Source organism: Cyprinus carpio, chromosome A2, assembly GCF_018340385.1.
Source record: "Cyprinus carpio isolate SPL01 chromosome A2, ASM1834038v1, whole genome shotgun sequence".
Taxonomy (NCBI): Eukaryota; Metazoa; Chordata; class Actinopteri; order Cypriniformes; family Cyprinidae; genus Cyprinus; species Cyprinus carpio.
The window spans coordinates 2,410,408-2,433,377 of record NC_056573.1 but is presented as its reverse complement, the minus strand read 5'-3'; the positions used below and the strand labels follow the sequence as shown (position 1 = coordinate 2,433,377).

General features: G+C 40.3%; 1 pseudogene; it reads left to right on the top strand.

The window, feature by feature from the left end:
• The window catches only part of LOC109085262, a 24,839-nt pseudogene extending 4,374 nt beyond the window's left edge, over window positions 1-20,465 (top strand).
• The last annotated feature ends 2,505 nt before the right edge of the window (window positions 20,466-22,970 follow it).

Genomic DNA, 22,970 nt, shown 5'->3' with positions numbered 1-22,970 from the left:
GCGCACCCGCGACGGCGACATCTCAGACAATTAGATATTACTTAAGACCAATACAAAAAGAACAGGATTTTTAGAACTCTGGCGACTAAAAGTAAAAAATGATAAGTATGATCATTGTACAGCAACTCAATTAATTAGTGGGGGCTCCTTTGGCATGAATTACTGCAGCAAAATGCGGGTGGCATGGAGTAGATCATCCGGTGGCACTGCTCAGGGGTTATGAGAGCCCAGCGTTGCTTGCACTAGTGGCCTTCAGCTCTTCGGCATTCTTGGGTCTTGGCAACTACTCGCATAATCCTCTTCACAATACCCCATAGATTTTCTATGGGGGTTAGGCGTCAGGCGAGTTTGCTGGTCCAATTTAAGAACAGGGATACCATGGTCCTTAAACCAGGTACGGTTAGCTTTGGCACTGTGTGCAGGTGCCAAGGTCCTGTTGGAAAAATGAAATATGCATCTCCATAAAGTTGGTCACCAGCAGGAAGCATGAAGTGCTCTTAAAACTTCTGGTATACTGCTGTGTGTGACCTTGAACCTCAGAAAACACAAGTGGACCAACACCAGCAGATGACATGGCACCCCAACCAAATCTACGTGACTGTGGAAACTTTACACTGGCCATCAAGCAACATGGATTTGTGTGCCTCTCCTCTTTCCTCCAGACTTCTGGGACCCTCTGATATCCAAAGGAAATGCAAAATTACTTTCATCAGAGAACATAACCTTTGGACCTCTCAGCAGCAGTCCAGTCCTTTAAATCGAGACGCTTCTGACGCTGTCTGTTGTTCAAGAGTGGCTGACACAGGAATCGACAGCTGACCATGTCTTGCAACGTCTGGTGGTGTATTGGTTCTTGAAAGCACTGACTCCGCGGCAGTCCACTCTTTGTGAATCTCACCCCACTTTTGAATGGTTTTGTTTCAACCTCCTCTCCAGGGTGGGTTATCACTATGGCTGGACACTTTTTTTCTAATACTCTTTTCCTTCCCTTCGCCTCGCTATATGTGCTGGGACACAGAGCGCGGGGAACACCAGTCCTCTTTGCAATGACCTTGTGGGCTCTTGCTCCCTCCGGTGCAGGGGTCAATGGTTGTCTTTTGGACAACTGTCAAGTCAGCAGTCTTCCCCATGACTGTGTACGCTACAAACTACAGTCATGGCCAAAAAGTTTTGAGATATTACATAAATATTGGAAATTGGGAAAATGTTGCTGCTTAAGTTTTTATAATAGCAATTTGCATTACTCCTAGAATGTTATGAAGCAGTGAAATTCAGATGAATGCGCATACCGGTCCCACCTCCTACTGCTTCCATGAAAATTAACTTAATCCCAAAAAAAACCTTTCCACTGCATTTCATTGCTGTCATTAAAGCGCCCTGCCGAGATCATTTCAGTAATCATCTTGTTAACTCAGGTGAGAATGTTGACGAGCACTAGGCTGGAGATCATTATGTCAGGCTGATTGGGGTTAGAATGGCAGAATGACATGTTAAAAGGAGGGTGATGCTGAAATCATTGTTCTTCCATTGTTAACCATGGTGACCTGCAAATCGAAACGCGTGCAGCCATCATTGCGTTGCATAAACTTTAAAATGGCTTCACAGGCAAGGATATTGTGGCTACTAAGATTGCACCTAAAATCCAACAATTTATAGGTTCATCAAGAACTCTTCAAGGAAAGAGGTTCACAATTCCTTTGTAAAGAAGGCTTCTAGGGCGTCCAAGAAAGTCCAGCAAGCACCAGGATAAGCTCCCTTAAAGAGGCATCAGCTGCCGGGATCGGCCGTGCACAGTCCGCTTGCCTCAGGAATGGCAGCCCTACACAGGTCCAGGTGGTGAGAGCCATTGCACCACGCACGGAGGCGGAAGACTTTTGGAAGATGGCCCTGGTGTCAACACGGCAGCAACGAAGCCCACTTCTCCCCAAAAAAACCCAAACATCTAGGGACAGATTGTCTTCTGCAGAAAGTATAGTGAATGGCTGCTGCGGACTCGGGGCAAAGCATATTTCTGATGAAGCCCTTTCTGATTGTTTGGGGCCTCTGGAAAAAGGCTTTACGGAGAGAAACTGGTGGCGTACCATCAGTCCTGTGTCATGCCCCAACAGTAAAGCATCCTGACACATTCATGTGTGGGGTTGCTTCTACCAAGGGAGTGGGCTCACTCACACTTCTGCCAAAAACACAGCCATGAATAAAGAATGGTACCAAAGACCCTCCAACAGCCAACTTCTTCCAACAACCCAAGCAACAGTTTGGTGACAAAGACCAAATGCTTTTTTTCGAGCACGATGGACTCTGTCACCGTGGCCATAAGGCAAAAGTGAGTAACTAAAGTGGCTCGGGGACCAGAATGTTGAAATTTTGGGTCCTATGGCCCTGGAAACTCCTACAGATCCTTAATCCCATTGAAGACACTTGTGGTCCAATCCTCAAGAGGCGGGTGGACAAACAAAAACCACTAATTCTGACAAACTCCAAGAAGCTTACTATATGCACAAGAATGAGGTTGCTTATCAGTCAGGAATTTGGGCCCAGAAGTTGATTGATAGCATGCACCCAGTCCGCCCGCAATTGTCCCGAGGTCCTAGAAAGAAGGGACAACACTGCAAATACTGGACTCTTTGCCCATAGTAGCAAATGTCATGTAATTGTCGATAAAAGCCTTTGAAACGTCTGAAGTCCCCTGTAATTATTATTTCTCGTACATCACAGAAACAACTGAAACAAAGATGTCTAAAAGCAGTTTAGCAGAAAACCTTTTTGAAAACTAATATGGTTATATAATTCCTTCAAAACGTTTGGCCACGACTGTAGACTGAGAGACCTTTTAAAAGGCCTTTGCAGGGGTGTTTTAAGTTAATTAGCTTGATTTAGAGTGTGGCACCAGGTGTCTTCAATATTGAACCTTTTCACAATAGGCCGACCTAATTTGGCTGAGATTACTGAATTTGGGATTTTCCTTAGTTTGTCAGTTTTTAATCATCTCAAAATTTAAAAGAAAATAACCACATTTGAACATATATCAGTCTGTGTGTGAATGAATGAATATAATATACAAGTTTCACTTTTGAATGGAAATTTAGTGAAATAAAGCATCAACCTTTTTGATGCATATTCTAATCTCCCTCATGACCTAGCACCTGTATAATAAATCAGGAAAACATATAGGTCAAATACAGCATGTGTACGAGCCGATCTTAGTGCTTAAAGTGCAGTTTATCGTTTCATGCCAGTTTTCATCAAATAATCACGATAATAATTTTTTAGCATAATAATTGTGATTATCACTTTATACCATTATGCAGCAGACTATGACTTAAATTTAATTGACCCTAAAAAATAGACTAGTTGGACATGTGTCTAAAAATATAAAATGTTACCGGGGTCACTCACCTCGATCCGATGGGAGTTTTCTCCTCACGTCTGGGAGTTATTGTGGGATCTGCGCACCTCCCTGCAGGCCATGATCCACCGCAGTCTGCACCGCTCCGACCGCAGATCCTCCCAGAAGAACCTCTGTAAGGACTCGAGAGCTCGTCGCTTTAGTGGAGCTTTTTGTGGAAGCAGCCTGGCTGAATAACACGGATCCAGAGTTGCCAGCGATCAGAGGATAGTAGTTCAGCACAGAAGACACTCGATCTGACCCGTCTGTAATGTCCACATCCAGCCCAACCACTTCTGCAGATGAAACACAATCAGGGCATGATGAATCAAGCCTGCTTTATTTATTTATTAAGGGAAAGATGGTGGTATTTCTCACGGCAGACTACGTGAAACCCCAGAACGGTTTTTGCACAAAGGTTTTTTTCATATAAGTTCGGGAGGCATAAACACTAGGATGTGTTACATAAAAAAACATCTTAACTTAATATCAGCGTTTTGTGTCTGAGGATGAATGAAAACTGCCTATAATACTGAACTATTTTGTGTGCCTGTGAGGGCGGGACAAACAAATAAAGTTATGTAACACTTTTCTTAATTTATTGTCCGATTAAAGATGTTCAAATCACATCCTGCATAATTTCAGTGCTCATTTTCTGCACATTTAAATTTGATGAGAAAATACAGAGCTTGTGAAAGTATTCACACCCTTCAATAATGTTTTTCTTCTTTTTTTAAGCCTCAAACTTGATTTGTTGAAAATTTTCAGGTGACTCAGTTTAATTGTGAACTGAATGTCTTTTAAAGGGGTCATATGATGCGATTTTTAAATTTTTCTTTCTCTTTGGAGTGTTACAAGCTCTTGGTGAATAAAGAAGATCTGTAAAGTTGCAAAGACTGAAGTCTCAAATCCAAAGAGATATTCTTTATAAAAGTTAAACACTTGTCCACACCCCCCTGAAACAGCTCGTTCTAACACGCCCAAAATATCTACGTCAGTATGTGGGAAGATTTGCATAACACTGCCCAGATGTTCACACAAAGAAAAAAGCGTATCTTTTATTCTCGTTGTAGTATTGTTTTTGTTGCCGCCTCCATGTCGTATAGAATAAAATAATGTGTTTTCTAACCTTAAAACCGCATAAACACATTTCATTACCACCAAAATACACAAAATAATGTTCCTTTTTAGCAATGTCATATGACCAAGGGCGGATTTAGTGAATTGGGGCCCCAGGCAAAATATAGGAAGGGGCCCTATACATTTTCACACATTTTCTGGTTCCTTTTTTGTTTTGATGCTTGCTGCTGCCTAATGGTGCCCCATAGATGTGTGCAATGTTTTTACTACATTTTTCATGTACATATTAAATGGCTTTAAATATATACATCAGAGCATGCTCACAGATGAGAACACAAAACAGCGTTGGATGAAGTGGAATTAGAGCCTTGCAGGGGCCTTCAAATATACAGGGCTGGTCATATAATTAGAATATCATCAAAAAGTTGATTTATTTCATTAATTACATTAAAAAACGTGAAACTTATATTCAGTCATTACACACAGACTCTGATATGTTTCAAATGTTTATTTCTTTTTAATTTTGATGATTATAACTGACAACTAAGGAAAATCCCAAATTCAGTATCTCAGAAAATTAGAATATTACTAAAGACCAATACAAAGAAAGGATTTTTAGAAATCTTGGCCAACTAAAAAATATTTCTTTTTAATTTGTATGAGCATGTACAGCACTCAATACTTAGTTGGGGCTCCTTTTGCCTGAATTACTGCAGCAATGCGGCGTGGCATGGAGTAGATCAGTCTGTGGCACTGTTCAGGGTGTTATGAGAGCCCAGGTTGCTCTGATAGTGGCCTTCAGCTCCTCTGCATCTTCTTGGGTCCTGGCATATCGCATCTTCCTCTTCACAATACCCCATAGATTTCTATGGGGTTAAGGTCAGAAGAGTTTGCTGGCCAATTAAGAACAGGGATACCCATGGGTCCTTAAACCAGGTACTGGAAACTTTGGCACTGTGTGCAGGTGCCAAGTCCTGTTGGAAAATGAAATATGCATCTCCATAAAGTTGGTCAGCAGCAGGAAGCATGAAGTGCTCACCCCACAGATTTTTATACGGCTGTGTTGACCTTGGACCTCAGAAAACACAGTGGACCAACACCAGCAGATGACATGACACACCCAAACCATCACTGACTGTGGAAACTTTACACTGGACCTCAAGCAACGTGGATTGTGTGCCTCTCCTCTCTTCCTCCAGACTCTGGGACCCTATATCCAAAGGATAATGCAAAATTTACTTTCATCAGAGAACATAACTTTGGACCACTCAGCAGCAGTCCAGTCCGTTTTTGGAAGTGAGACGCTTCTGATGCTGTCTGTTGTTCAAGAGTGGCTTGACAAGGAATGCTCAGCTGAAACCCATGTCTTGCATACGTCTGTGTGTAGTGGTTCTTGATGCACTGACTCCAGCTGCAGTCCACTCTTTGTGAATTTCCCCCACATTTTTGAATGGGTTTTGGTTCACAATCCTCTCCAGGGTGCGGTTATCCCTATTGCTTGTACACTTTTTTCTACCACATCTTCTCCTTCCCTTCGCCTCTCTATTAATGTGCTTGGACACAGAGCTCTGTGAACAGCCAGCCTCTTTTGCAATGACCTTTTGTGTCTTGCCCTCCTTGTGCAAGGTGTCAATGGTCGTCTTCTGGACAAATGTCAATACAGCAGTCTTCCCCATGATTGTGTAGCCTACAGAACTAGACTGAGAGACCATTTAAAGGCTTTGCAGGTGTTTTGAGTTAATTAACTGATTAGTGGTGTGGCACCAGGTGTCTTCAATACTGAACCTTTTCACAATATTCTAATTTTCTGAGTTACTTAATTTGGGATTTTCCTTAAGTTGTCAGTTATAAAACGTCAAAATTAAAAGAAATAAACATTTGAAATATATCAGTCTGTGTGTAATGAATATATATAATATACAAGTTTCACTTTTTGAATGGAATTAGTGAAATAAATCAACTTTTTTGATGATATTCTAATTATATGACCAGCACTTGTAGGCCCTAGCCCATCTTTTTCCCATTTTTCCCCCAAAAAAGCTTATACTATTGTTTCAGCTATTAAAATAGTTCAGTTTTGTATGTAACAGAAAAGTGATTATATTTCATTTTGTTTTTTATAAAGTAAATTTAGAAAAATGTTTGGAACATTTTTTGTTCGTTAAATGTGTATTTTTTTTTTTTTTTATGGCCAGCTACAGACAGTGAATTGATCATAGCCTATATGTTTGATCAATTTAGCCTTCTCAAATCATCACGACTTGCATAAAATAAAATCTATAGATATAAAACTTTAAGTTCAAGCATATCACAATGTTAGTTTTAAAGTTTAAACGTTTAAAAGACGTTTGTGCGGAGAGTGGAAGCTGAAGCGCGCTCTGCAGGACATGGAGGCGCCGGCGTGATCACTTGCAGTATTTTCTAACAGTGGAAACATCTTAATACGCAGTCATTTTTTCTCATAAAGGTAAGAGTAATATCTCATTCTAAACTGTAAAGGGGCTAGTTTTATTTGTGTGCACTCACAATATCAACAAAACGTTGTGCTTTTATAAAATAAAGAAAACAAACGCTTTCTGCTGTCTTGGGTTTGAACAGGAGCGCTTCACAATGATAAACCTAAACTCAGCGAATTGCCTCACAGACCAGGTTCAGTCAACAGAAATACGGGACACACACAGGCCTATGATAACTGCTGAAATGTTTGCGGGGCGAATTGGAGGTCAGTCTGAGCGCTCATAGCTCACAGTGCGTAAAGCCGTACACCTGCAGGCGCCACGGACTCGGACAGTTGTCCGTGGTAATAAACATCTTAAACAACATCCGTTAATGTGTCAGCGCTTAATGTGCAGCTCTTATATGAAAAAGTATTTCCATATAGGAAAACGGAACCATCCGTTCTTACAATAATGACATAAAATACAAAAACACTTAAGCAAGCGAATCGTGCCCCACAGCTAAAGTTTAGCTGCTAAACTGTGAACACTTGGTGGATACGCTAGCCGAGTGCTAACATGACTAACTGATGAAACAATACAGTTTGTAAACCAAAATATGTGTACTGTAATGTTTGAAGAAACGACAGACAAAAGACACTCTGTCTTAAAGGGGTCATATGATGGCGATTTAAAATTTTTCCTTTTCTCTTTGGAGTGTTACAAGCTCTTGGTGTATAAAGAAGATTTTTTTTTAAAAAAAAGTAAAGTTGTAAAAGTCTCAAATCCAAAGAGATATTCTTTATCAAAGTTAATACTTGTCCACAGCCCCCCCTGAAACGCTCCCCCACACCTCTACGTCAGTATGTGGGAAGATTGCATAACGCCGCCCAGATGTTCACGCAATGAAAGAAGGCGTACCTTTTTTCTCGTTCTAGTATTGTTGCTGCCGTCGCCGTCATGTCGTATAGACGCTGTGTGTTTCACTGTGAAAGCGAAACTACTTTGTTTGGCCTTCCAAAAGAGGACGATATCTGCTTCGTCATGCCTGGAGCTGAGCCGTGCTGGTCGCTGAGGAAATACATCAACTTTGCACTGTGGATCGCCGGATCAGCTTTCCAGCCCGGGGTCATCACATGTGGTTGCTGCAAGCTACTTCGTTGAATCCTCCTGCCGAGCTGTTCTCAAGCCGCCCACCTCTGCTCAAGACTGCGGTGTGACTCTGTATCGTTGAGAAAGCAAAACTACTTTGTTTTTTTGCCTTCCAAAAGAAGACACGACTAGAAATTATGTTTATATCAAAAGAGAGAGTCGGTTTTGAAACGCCTTAACGAGTCTTTATATTTTCGAATCTTTTTCCTGTTACGGGTATACGTCACTGGGTAACTCATTTGCATAATCCCCACCTGCCCGCGAAATACAAACAGAGTCTGACCTGCTCACAAACACTTCTGCTATTAGTGGTTTACATCATGTTTAAGAAGACGCTTTTGTTGATTGCATGTCATTTTATCAAGGACTGCTTCTCTAATCTTGGCTTTTCTCTCGTTGGCTTCTAATCTTCTTAATTTGGACTAACAAGCTCTCCGAACCTAATTATGTAAACTAGTTTGATAAGCTGTGTACTTTTTCTATTGTTTGTTCAAAAAAAGTTTTTGTGCTAATATGTGATGTATACCTAGTGCAAGTTTCCAGCTAAAGCACAATATTACTGTTTTACTGAAGTAGTTCTGATAATTCGCTGTGAACCTACTATTTCCTAAGAATGTGTTGATTGTTGTAGACTGATGTAGTTTTAATTACTTCGTTTAATAATAAAGAATGTAGTGCAACACACAGACTTTTCTAACCCTAACTCATTGTGAAATTGCTGTTTATTGTGCTGCTCCGGCAGTTACAGGGTTAATGCGGGAGTTGATCAAACTGTTGTTTCTGATTAAAAGTTAAGACAGAGCGTCTTTTGTCTGTCGTTCTTCAAACATTACAGTAGACACCTTATTTGGTTTACAAACTGTATTGTTTCATCAGTTAGTCATGTTAGGCACTCGGCTAGCGTATCCACCTAGTGTTCACAGTTTAGCAGCTAAACTTTAGCTGTGGGCACGATTCGCTTGCGTTTAAGTGTTTTGTATTTTTATGTCATTATTATAAGAACGGATTTGGAGCACTATGTTTACTGTGTAAAGGTGCTTTGTCAATGGTAGTGCTGGCTAACGTGGCTCAAGGACTCCTCTCTGTGCCAATCACAACAGGCTTGACCAGCTGACCAATCAGAGCAGAGTAGGCTTATGGGCAAATTTGGTAGTTCTGTATGTTGTCTCTGGGTTAGCATAATCTGAGGTCCTCTGAGGGGTTGGCATCATCTCTTCTCAGGTGTTTTGGATCCAGACTGGAGCTTGTGGAAATCCTAGTTTTGCCATGGGATGTAAATCCCAGGCAGAAACAGAGAAACAAATAGAGACTAAATTAGCGTAGCTGCTGTTCCAGCCAAGAAAAAAATTAGTTTAACCCAAGCTAAAGAATAATAATGCGCATTTGATCAGATATAACTGCAGTCCAAAATTATGAGATGCATTATTTGAATGCTTGGCCAAAGAGATGTGTTTTTTAATCTAGATTTAAACAGAGAAAGTGTATCTGAACCCCAAACATTATCAGGAAGGCTATTCCAGAGTTTGGGAGACAAATGCGAAAAAGCTCCTTTAGCGGACTTTGCTATCCTAGGTACTATCAAAAGTCCAGCGTTTTGTGACCTTAGGGAGGGTGATGGATTGTAACGTGGTAGAAGACTAGTTAGGTACGCAGGAGCTAAACCATTAAGGGCCTTATAAGTAAGTAATAATATTTTATAATTGATACGGAACTTAAAGGGATACTCCATCCCAAAATTAAAATATTGTCATTAATCACTTACCCCCATGTCGTTTCAAACCTGTAAAATCTTTGTTCGTCTTCGGAATACAATTTAAGATATTTTGGGATGAAAACAGGGAGGCTTGAGACTATCCCATAGACTGCCAAATAAATAACAGTGTCAAGGTCCAGGAAAGTTTGAAAGACATCGTCAGAATACTCCATCTGCCATCAGTGATTAAACTGTAACGTTATGAAGTGACGAGAATACTTTTTGTACACGAAGAAAACAAAAATAACGACTTTATTCAACAGTTCCCCTCCTCTGTGTCTCTCCAAATCAGCGTAGCGCCATTTTGGCAATTCTGAGCTGTACGCAGGCGCACACTCTTCTGTGTCAGTCTCAAGCCTCCCTGTTTTCATCCAAAATATCTCAAATTGTGTTCTAAAGACAAACAAAGCTTTTACAGGTTTGGAACGACATGGGGGTAAGTGAATAATGACAAAATTTTCATTTTGTGGTGGAGTAACCCTTTATTAGGTAGCCAGTGCAGAGACTGTAAAATTGGGGTAATATGATCATATTTTCTTGACCTGGTAAGGACTCTAGCCGCTGCATTTTGGACTACCTGTAGTTTGTTTATTGAAGATGCAGGACAACCACCTAGCAGTGCATTACAATAGTCCAGTCTAGAGGTCATGAATGCATGAACTAGCTTTTCTGCATCAGAAACAGGTAACATGTTTCGTAGCTTGGCAATGTTTCTAAGATGGAAGAATGTGCTTTTTGTAACATGGGAAATATGATTTTCAAAAGACAAGTTGCTGTCTAATATAACACCCAGATTTTTGACTGTAGAGGAAGTAACAGTACATCCGTCTAGGTCCAATAAGTAATATCTCTGTCTTTTTCGAATTTAATAGGAGAAATTTATTGGTCATCCAATCTTTTAAATTTTTAACACACTCTCTTAGCTTAAATAATTTAGAAGTTTCATCTGGTCTTGTTGAGATATATAGTTGAGTATCATCAGCATAACAGTGGAAACTAATCCCATATTTTCTAATAATATTACCAAGGGGCAACATGTATATTGAAAATAGCAGAGGACCTAGGACAGATCCTTGTGGCCCTCCATATTTTATTGGTGACGGATGAGATGACTCCCCATTTAAATAAACAAGGTGGTAGCGATCGGACAGGTAGGATCTAAACCATCTTAGAGCCTGCCCTTGAATACCTGTATAGTTTTGTAATCGATCTATGAGTATGTCGTGATCTATGGTGTCGAACGCAGCACTAAGATCAAGTAAAACTAGCAATGAGATGCAGCTTTGGTCTGACACAAGAAGCAAGTCATTTGTAATTTAACAAGCGCAGTTTCTGTGCTATGGTGGGGCCTGAAACCCGACTGAAATTCTTCATAGAGATAATTTTTTTGCAAGAAGGAGCAGACACAACTTTTTCTAAAAGTTTAGACATAAATGGAAGATTTGAAATGGGTCTGTAATTTGCCAGTTCACTAGGATCTAGTTGTGGTTTCTTAATAAGAGGCTTAATTACCTCCAGCTTGAATGGTTTTGGGACATGACCTAAAGATAACGAGTTAATAATATTGAAAAGCGGTTCTTCTGTTACAGGTATTAACTCTTTCAGTAATTTAGTGGGTACAGGATCTAATAAACGTGTTGTTGGTTTAGATGCAGTGATAAGTTTATTTAGCTCTTCCTGTCCTATAGTTGTAAAGCACTGCAGTTTGTCTTTGGGTGCGATGAATAAGGCTGAAGTATTAGACGCTGTAGAATCTACATTTGTTATTGTATTTCTGATGCTATCTATTTTATCAGTGAAGAAATCATAAAGTCATTACTATTTACCTGTGAGGGAAAATTTAGATCAGGTGGCATCTATGGTTATTTGTTAATCTAGCTACTGTGCTAAATAAAAACCTTGGATTGTTTCTGGTTATTTTCTACGAGTTTGTGGATATGCTCGGCCCTGGCAGTTTTTAGAGCTTGTCTATAGCTGGACATACTGTTTTTACCAAACTTATCCTGTTCAGTCATCCTACTACTTGTCCACTTGATCCTATTCCCACTCACCTCCTTCAAGCGATTTCTACTTCAGTAATACCTTCACTTACTCACATTATCAACACCTCTCTTCACTCTGGTACAGTTCCCTCAGCATTTAAGCAGGCTCGGGTAAGCCCACTGCTTAAGAAACCGTGTCTAAATCCAGCACTTCTAGAAAACTACAGACCGGTATCCCTTCTTCCATTCATTGCAAAGACACTTGAGTGAGTTGTGTTCAACCAACTCTCTATGTTTCTTCTACCGAACAACCTCCTGGACAGCAACCAGTCTGGCTTCAAAAGCGGCCACTCAACTGAGACTGCTCTGCTCTCAGTTACTGAAGCCCTGCGACTGGCAAGAGCAGCTTCCAAATCCTCAGTACTCATCTTGCTGGATCTGTCTGCTGCCTTTGACACAGTTAATCACCAGATTCTACCGTCCACCCTCAGAAAGATGGGCATCTCTGGAACCGCACTCCTATGGTTCAAGTCCTACCCCTCAGATAGATCCTTCATGGTGTCTTGGAGGGGTGAAGTTTCTAAGTCACAACTTCTTGCTACTGGGGTTCCTCAAGGCTCAGTACATGGACCACTTCTCTTCTCCATCTACATGACGTCATTAGGATCTGTCATTCAGAAGCATGGCTTTTCCTATCACTGCTATGCTGATGACACTCAACTCTACTTCTCATTCCAACCAGATGATCCGACGGTAGCTGCTTGCATTGCAGCCGGTCTGAGTGACATTTCAAGCTGGATGAATGACCATCACCTTCAGCTCACCCTTACTAAGACAGAACTGCTGGTGGTTCCAGCTAACCCATCGTTAAATCACAACTACTCTATACAGCTGGGATCGTCAACCATAACTCCTTCCAGGACAGCCAGAAACCTAGGAGTTGTGATGGTTCATCAGTTGAGCTTCACAGACCATATTGCTACAATGACACCGGTCCTGCAGATTTGCCTTATACAACATTAGGAAGATTAGACCCTTCCTGTCAGAGCAAGCCACCCAAGTTCTTGTCCAAGCTCTTGTTCTCTCCAGACTGGACTATTGAAATGCTCTCCTGGCGGGCCTTCCTGCATGTACTATCAAGCCTCTGCAACTGATCCAGAATGCAGCAGCGAGGGTTGTCTTCAATGTGCCAAAAAAGCTTCACGTACTACTCCTCTCCTCATCAGGTTACACTGGCTACAAGTAGCCGCTCGCATCAAATTCAAGGTACTGATGCTTGCCTACAAGGACAACCACTGGCACGGCACCAAAATACCTAAACTCACTAGTTCAAACTTATGCGCCCTCCAGAAGCTTGCGTTCAGCAAGTGAACGGTTTCTTGTGGTGCCATCCCAAAGAGGTTCAAACTCACTCTCACGGACCTTTTCCTAGACTGCACCCAGCTGGTGGAATGACCTCCCAATCTCAAATCGAACAGCCGAGTCTTTACTCATCTTCAAAAAACATCTAAAGACTCATCTTTTTCTGGTCACTTGACCAACTAATAATTACCTTTTCTTTCTGTCTATCCTATTCTTGAAAAAAAAAAAAAAAAAAAAAAAACTTGCTACGGGTTCTGTGCTAGACTAAATGATAAAATGTAAATGTAAATGTACATGTAAAAATTAAATCTAGCGTATAATTAAAACAATGAGTGGGCCCAGTGACATTTTGCTTGACTCCAAAAGAGTTTTTAAGTAAGTAAATGCAAGTCCTAATGCATCATTTGTAACAGTAGTTTGGTAGAGTAGACTCATTTAGACCAATATAATAATTTGGTTTTAGCCAGGTTTCAGTCAAGCAGAGTACATCAAAAACTTTTTGATTTGTGATCATTTCATTTACAAAAACTGCTTTGGTGTGTGTGATCTAATGTTTATGAGCCCAAACTTTAAAAATCGTTTTTGTTCATTTTAAATTTTTCTGGTTTAATCACGATAAGATTTTTTCTAGATCCTACATTAAATTTATATTTTGACCTAACTATTTGGGGAACAGACACAGTCTTAATAGATTGGACAGCGAAAGTACTTCTATCATTTAAGCGGGTAGAACAAAAGCCATCATAGCAGTTATTTAAGAATTGGCTTACTAGTCACATGGAGTGTAGAGTCCTGGAGATGTTGTCTGAGAGGAGTTCCGCTCAGACTCTGCTGGGGTGCAGGCCATCAGCGCGAAAAAGCCTAGGACGCTCCCAGAAAAGATTCCAATTATTAACAAAGAGCAGTTTCTGTTCTTTACACCATGACGATAACCATTCATTTAGAGCAAAAAGTCTACTGAACCTTTCGTGTCCTCATCGATACATGGGGAGACCTCGAAGACCGGAGGGGGACAGGTCATCGCCTAGGGCCTGGGCTCGCGTCCTCCGCTGCGGATGCACCCGGCGCCGGATTGAAGGACATCTGGGCAGATCGCGTCCTGGGTGCACTGGGCCTGTGCAGAGAAACACACGGGGTGGAGGTGGTGGGACTGTTAGCAGCGCGCTGTATACTTACCCTGGACTTGTGAGCGTCAGCCCGGGAGGTTTCCAGCGCAGCTCTCCGCTCTCTCAGCTGGGCCGGCCTCTGCTCCAGGACCCGAATCTGCTTCTCCACGGCCTCCAGCTGGAGCTGCACCGAATGCAGCTCGAACGTGTCCTCACCTGCACTCAAAGGTAGACATACATCCGCCATTAAAGCAAGTAACAGTGAGTAATGGTGCATTCAAGTCATGTCAGATATATCATATTTACGAGTTAAACGCACATGAACGCCACCACAAAGTCGTAGTAACGAGTGGGAAACTCTGAATTTTTTTTAAGCTCCGAGTTTCTGAGTGGGGGGGGCGTGTCAATGAGAAACATGACAGAAATCAATGGATCGATGGATACAACGTCTGTTGTTGACGGTAATTTTTAATTGAAATTGATAGACAGGCTTGCAATATAACAATTAATAAGTTTTTATGCGATACAGATAAAAGTGGTTTCATAAATTATTTAAAAAAATAAAAAACGCAAAACACACCTGATGCAAATTCTTTGCTCTTCATTTTCTATAAGCAGAGTTAACAAACCTGGTTGTATTTTCTTGTAATTTATTAAAAGAAGGTACACCGCCATCTTGTGCCGACTGATTTGAACGCACCCGACATCGTAATTACGACTTGTCAACTCGTAAGTACAAACTTCCCAGGAGGACTTGAACGCAGCATAAAACAATGGTAATGTGTGTGAATAGAGTATTAGCAATGCACGCAGGATTAGCGGCAACCACGCTGGCGATGCTAATGGGCTATAAGCTAAATAGCGGACTCGGGAAATCAAAATAAAACTAGTGATAACAAGGCGCTTTTGTTTTTTTTGTTGTAGATTAAGGTAGAGGATATATATTCACAGTTATAGAAATGAAAATGATGGTGTATAAAAAAGATTTAAAGATTAAAAAAATAGACGATAAAGAATTAGCGTGACGGAGCTCAAACTCAAGACACACGGCAGCAACAAACAGGAAGTGACTCATATGACCTGCTCTTTTATAAAGCAAGATGCCCTGTTTGAAATATATGACATGTATGGTTTATTTAAACTGAAAAGAGAAAATATAAATTAAAATGATTACAACAAGGGGGAGAAGAATTTATATTTGTGTCAGGTTTTTCAATGTAAAACACTTCCCCAAAGGATACACCTGTGTATCCTCGCTCATAGTCCCTTTGGAAGCCTCCTCACGATACACCTGTGTATCCTCGCTCATAGTCCCTTTGGAAGCCTCCTCACGATAAGCTCATGACACTGAAGGTCAGGTGACCCGTCAGGGGAGGCTCCTGCCAGCCGGCTGAAGATTCAAGAAGGAGCTGTAAATCTGGACACAGTTTTCTTTCCTGCAGTACAAGTGTAGTAATTGAGATGTAGTATTAGTGTAGGTTTTACGGCTGTTGTCGTGCTTCTCTTGAATTCTTTGAGTGTTGGTCTGAGACTGACATCTAGTAGACATTTCATCATCAGTGTTCCCCATTCCTCGTCCAGGAGAGTCACTTTCCCACAGAGTTCAGTTTAGTCTCTGATTAAACACACCTGATTCAACTAGTCAAAGTCTTTGTGTTCACTTTAATAACAACTCAGCAGGAATGAGGAACCTGCGTTACAGACTCAAAGACACACCTGTTTTACACACGTCACTCAAACACAGAACCAGGAAACAGGAATCACATGATTTTAAGGAAATAGAAACTGAAGTGTATTTGAGCTGTTGTGTGTTTGTGTCTCTGTATTCATGCAGTAAAATGGCAGAAGCCAGATTTTCTCAGGATGAGTTCTTGTGTTCAGTGTGTTTAGATCTCCTGAAGGATCCAGTGACCATCCAGTGTGGACACAGTTACTGTAAGATCTGTATTACAGACTGCTGGGATCAGGAGGATCAGAAGAGAGTCTACAGCTGCCCTCAGTGCAGACAGACCTTCAGTCCAAGACCTGCTTTAGCTAGAAACACCATGCTGGCTGAAGTGGTGGAGAAACTGAAGAAGACCAGACTCTCTGCTGACTGTGACGCTGGAGCTGGAGATGTGCAGTGTGACGTCTGTACTGGAAGAAAATACAGAGCCGTCAAGTCCTGTCTGCTGTGTCTGGAGTCTTACTGTCAAACTCATTTTGACCGTCATGAGGGATTTAATTCACGTAAGAGACACAAAGTGATTGAAGCCACTGGACGACTGCAGGAGATGATCTGCCAGAAACATGAGAAGCTCCTTGAGGTTTTCTGTCGCACTGATCAGAAGTGTATATGTGTGCTGTGTATGGATGAACATAAAAACCATGAAACTGTATCAGCTGCAGCACAGAGGACAGAGAAACAGGTATTTAACACTAGACACTGATGAAATATTGCTGACACTCATGTTTATTATTGGCAATCATATGAACAGCTTACAGTATTCCCACGACAGCAGAAATGAACAGCAGCTGCAAGAAGAGTCTCACTGTTTCCTGAAAAAGCACCATAAACCTTCATCAACACAATCTTTCATAAAATAGGCTTTGATTAAGCAACAAAAAATATTCACAGAGTTTGTACCTTGTTTTCAGTCTGCACCATTTTCATTCTCATGGTTAGTGATTTCGTTTGATTTAGTACTTTAGTTTGTTTGTTTCCGGTTGTCGGGTCTGTGTGTAGTTTGTTTGTTTCCGGTCTCTCTGTTTGTAAACCTTGCCTGTGGATTTATTAAAGACTGTAACCTTCATCATCGTCTAGATGTGTACTAACAACACAGTGTTGTGAAAGGAGTGAACTATTCACCCGTTCTTTGACAAAAGATATACTTTCATCAGCAAAAATACAATATAAATGCATTGACAGATGACCTTCTGTTCAGTAAATCTGACTGAATACAGATGATTTCAGTCATTTATAGCTTCACTTTGTTCATTTATTTTCTGTCTAGAGACAGATCTTAATTATGTAGAACACAGAAACACTGTCAGTGCGAAGCTCTACTTCTGTCTGTTTGACTTTTATTCTTACACTTGTAGTCTGAAACAGGTCTTAATTCATGTGTGATGCTGATAAATGATCAATCATCACTTCTGGAGTTTGAACCTACAGCCGTTAGTTATCAGCTCCACTTTTACTGGATTCATCTGTTCATGATGATTTAGAGTCAGTAGTTTTCTGTGAGATTCACTATCATCTGTTTGTCCTGCAGAAGCAGCTGAAGGAGACGCAGAAGACGCTCCAGCAGAGAATCCAGCAGAATGAGAAAGATCTTCAGCAGCTGAGAGAGACTGTGGAGTCTCATAAGGTGAGTCTGGAGAAGAAGAGAAGTTTGTCTCCGTCTCAGTTCAGACTCACTGAAGCTGAATCACTGTGTGTCCTAACAGCGCTCTGCACAGACAGCAGTGGAGGACAGTGAGAGGATCTTTACTGAGCTCATCCGCTCCATTGAGAGAAGCCGCTCTGAGCTGATACGACTGATCAGAGATCAGGAAAAGACTGCAGTGAGTCGAGCTGAAGAACGACTGGAGCGACTGGAGCAGGAGATCAATGATCTGAGGAGGAGAGACGCTGAGCTGGAGCAGCTTTCACACACACAGGATCACATCCAGTTCCTGCAGGTAACACAGATCTAGAAGAACAGGGTCAGAGTGGACTTGAGTAGATCCTGCTGTGACAGAGACTCACAGAGAAACACTTCATGAGTGTCTTATTATATAATCATCAGTCAGACTCTCATCTGATCATCTTCTTTTGAAAGAAATGAATGGCTTTCAGCTCTGGAAATCTTGCTCAAATGAGTCTCATGTCAGAACTTTTTAACTCATTCAGCAGCACCAGACTTCAACACATTTTGATTCATTTGTTTGGACTTTCAGTTATGGATTTTTATTTGCTAATATTGCTTCCCTCTCTGAATAATATAATTTTGTTAGGAAAATTACAGAAAGACAAAAATGCAATCTGATGCTAATAATATGTGTTTCCTTGATTTTGTTTAAATGTTTCATGAAATCCTGGAGTGACTGAACAATGCTTCAGCGTACTGAAACCAAACATAAGCTGACCATGTCTTAAAGGTCCTTGTGAAGTTTCAGTGTCTAGTAGTTCAGATTATGATGCACTTATATTCGTGTACAGCTCAATTAACCCATCCTTTAAAATATTCTCTGACAATACATTCACTGTGCATCTGTCCAAACAGTCCCACAGACAAAGATCAAATCTGATGTACCTGCAGGTTACTGGATGAAGTGTGGAGCTGATGATTTGTGTTTTCTGTAGAGTTTCCAGTCTCTCTCAGCACCTCCTGAATCTACAGACGGAAATTATGATCTCTTAATTTCTCTCCTCTCTTCTGATGCTCTGAGAGAATCTGTCCATCAGCTGAGAGACAAACTGGAGGATTTCTGCAAAAAGGAGATCAAGAAGATCTCAGACAGAGGTAAAGTCCTGGAGATTCATCTGCTCTCAGAAACCAGTCCATCATCATCTCATATCATGTAAAACATCATATTAGAAATGTGTTAGGAATAGATACATGATCATGAGTAGTGCTGCTTTCGTCAACGAAAATTATGACTAAATATCATCATCAACGAACCTTTATCATGTGACGAAAACGAGACGAGACGCAAATGCTGGTCATGTGACGATGACTATAATTAAATGTATAATGCAATATCGTTGACGAATAAAAACGAGACTAAATGTGGTTTACAAAATAAAAACTATGCTAAAATGTCTCTTCATTTTCGTTGACCAAAATGAGACTAAACAAAATGTTTTAACGTTATTTCGTCTCGTTTAGTCGTTATTATTATTATTTTGAAGTTTTTCTGTTTTGTGTGTCTCACTGCGCAGACGCGACCAACGTCAAGTCCACTCGCAGCATTATTTGAGATGACAACAAACAAAGTTCAGCAGGATTTGTACTTCCGCCTGGCTCCGCTGACTGTGAGCGCTCCTTCCCAAACGGACGAGGCTTTTATACTTGTAGCGTTCACCGTTGTACTATTCTTTGAAACGACAGTGGAGCGACAAGGAGTAATTGTCCTCTAAAACCGTCAGGAATCACCGTGAGAAGAAGTCATTAGCCAGTACAAGTCTTGTGATGAATGAGTTGATGAATTAATCATTTCTTTATGTACAAACTTAAAACAATCTTAAACTATCAGCTGTATTACACATCAAACACAAGACAACTTGTTAAATAGTGTATAATTAATATCTAAATGAATTCTAATTCTATTTTATACAATAAAAATAAAACGTACTTCAAATAAGAAGCCTTGGACAAAGACTAGACTAAGACTAAAATTAAAACAGGCCGCCAAAAACAACACTAATCATGAGAATCTCACTGTTCATGTCTGTTGATTTCCACAGTCACACTCACCAACACTGATCACTGGACCAGGAAGGACTTCCTACAATGTAAGTCAGTAAGAAAACAAGTGTGAGTGTGTTCATGTTCTTCCTGTAGAAGGAGAAAGAAGAGTTTTATAACTGATGATGTAAATGATGATTTGCGCAGATATCTGGTCATCTGTACTGAGACACTGATGATACACTGAACATGAAGAGTTCAGATACATGAAAAGATCAAACAGATTCATAATTCCTGATTCTGATGTGTTTTTTTTTCATTAGGTTTCCATTAGGTTAATTCGGGTTTTGAAAAAGTGAATAAACACCTCCGTCTGTCTGAGAACAACAGAGTGATTACTGTCACTGTCACAGTCCAGCCGTATTCTGATCATCCAGACAGATTTGATGTGCGTCAGGTGTTGTGTAGAGAGAGTGTGTGTGGACGCTGTTACTGGGAGATTGAGTGGAGTGGAGATGTGTTTATATCAGTGTCATATAAGAGCATCAGCACGAAGGGAGGAGGTGATGAGTGTTGGTTTGGAAATAATGATCAGTCCTGGAGTTTGTGCTGCTCTTCCTCCAGTTACTCATTCATACACAATAACATACACATTGCTCTCCCTGTGAAGTCCATCAGCAGTAGAATAGGAGTGTTTGTGGATCACAGTGCAGGAACTCTGTCCTTCTACAGCGTCTCTGACACAATGAGCCTCATCCACACAGTCCAGACCACATTCACTCAGACGCTCTATCCTGGGTTTGCTTTTGGTTCTGGATCATCAGTGAAACTGTGTTGATGAATCAGAATAGACTGATGAGAGATTCTACCCATAATGCTTTGAGCTGCATGATGAATCAGTCACAGTCAGATGTTATAGAGTCTCTTTATGACATTAATACTGAAGCTGAACTTCTGTCACTGAATAACGTCAGAATAAATGTGTGTAATAAATCCTCATATAGACGGTAAGATCAGTGTGTGTGTGTGTGTGTGTGTGTGTGTGTGTGTGTGTGTGTGTGTGTCCTGCTGAGTGACACTGTGTTTCTGTGCTTTTCTCAACCTCTGTTTGTTGTTGATGGAAATCAGTCATTTAGTTAATATATAGTATTAATAATAATGATCAATAATTAATGGTTTTATAAAAAAAAATGTAATCATATTTTTCAATGTGTTATTTCTGTTCTCTGGCTGATATAAATAAAGCTTTTACCCACTTGATGGACAGAAGTGATGGTTTTATTCCTCTGTGCAGATCTCCAGAACACAAATCAAGCACCTCATTATAGTTTCTTCTCTCACCCTAAAATCAGCTGACATAAAAATCAGATGAATCATAAAAGGACAATACTGTATGTTGTCCTGTGTAACCATAAAATCAGACTATTGCTTAACAAAAATAAGATTCAGGATAAGAGTTGTTTATCTAATTCTAATATAATACATGAGTGAACAAAAATGCTCATGAAGTCAAACACTAAAAAGTGACAAGTTTTTAATCTATTCCTGTTACTTGCTACTTAGTCTCACTGATGAATTTGCAGAAAAATACCATAATGTCATAAAAGCATAAAATATGAGAGACTATTATCAAAGTAATAGCACACCTGTTGTATTTCAGCTGTGATCTGTTCTGTGTGTGTCGATAAAACATCATTCCTGAGAGAAAATGATTCTTCACCAACGGACTGATCTCTTTCAGGGATTCGTGAGTGATATTTATTGTTTGTCTAGGTAATGATTTATTTCTGGGAGGAAATGTGATTTTTAACCTCCTGTGTCTCATGGCTTCTATTCCTGGACTAACTGAATTCAAGATTTTCACAGTTTACCAAATGTTCAAAACCAGCCCTTATCACATGTTTTAGTTAATAAACCTGAATCTTTAGTCCTATGAGATCTTGCTTATAGGAGCAAAGTCCCAAGAGTGGGTTGGGCTCGAGTCATGAACAAAGACATTTTGGGACAAACAGATGACTATTCCCTGCTCAACTTCTCTCCCCAGGAGAGGAATGAGAATCATCTACAGCATTAACATCGTAGGTCTGACTGACTGATCCAGCTATGTCTTATGGACCTTGCCTTGTGCACTGGGTCACTGGATTAAAAAAGGGTCTTCTTCAAACTGATCCCATGAAACTGGAAGCACAGCATTGTCCAAAATGTCTTGATGTGCTGAAGCATTAAGATTTCCATTTACTGGAAGCAATTGTCCAAACACAACCCTTCAAAAACAGCCCCATACCATTATCCTGCCTTTACAGTTAGCACAGTGTAGTCTGACAGCTATCATCCGCCAAACCCAGAGTTGCCCATCAGACTGTGTGATTGGTCACCCCATAGAACAGGTTTCCACTGCTCCAGAGTCCAGTATCTGTGTGTATTACACACTCCATTTGACGCTTGGTATTATATTTGGTGAAGTGTGGCTTCATGCAGCTGCTGCCACTGAAAACCCTTTCCATGAAGCTCCTGCACAGTTTTGTGCTGACATTAGTGTTTTTCTCTATTGTTTGCAAATGCAGACTGCATGGCTAGTGCTTGATTTTATACACCTGTGGAAATGAGTCTGATTGAAACACCAGAATTCTGCAATTAAGAGGTGTGTCCTAATAAGCCTAAGAACAAATCATTTTAAATAACACTCTTCCTGTGTAGTCGGTGGCTGCCAACAAAGGTGAATACAAACCAAATAATTTTGATACTCAAATGTCTCTTTACAGCATGACTGAGGCAGAGCTTAAAGTTTGTCTAGGTTTAGTGTTTCATAAAAGTCACATATTAGACAACTGGACTATGAAGCTAAACTGAACCCAGACAATCATGTCTCTACTGTAGTTCTACTGTAAGCTATATGCTTCAGGTGTTGCATTTTTGCACCAACAGTATCTGGAAAGTTTTCCATCTGTAATCCACACAGCATATAATATGCACACAATGCTATTAAAAAAGCTCCAATTCTCTGCATAATTTTGACATATTTACTAAGTTTAAATTAAATTAAATTCCCATACTGCTTTCTGCACGTTTGCTTCGCACAAACTTTGAAAAATTAATGGCTCATTTGAAATCGGTTTAAATTAAAAACTATATATAAATTAAAATGCAAATTATGCAATGTTTACATTTATCAACCTTATATCTAACTCAGAAGAAACTAAAACCACGTTTCTACTTTTATACATATTCAAACATTTTCAGATGAAATGGTTTCAATTCATGGCAGTTAATTATCAAGCCGTTAATCATTTTAGTTATAAAAAGCATTAATGTACAACCCGACAGAGGTAAAATCTCTCCTATG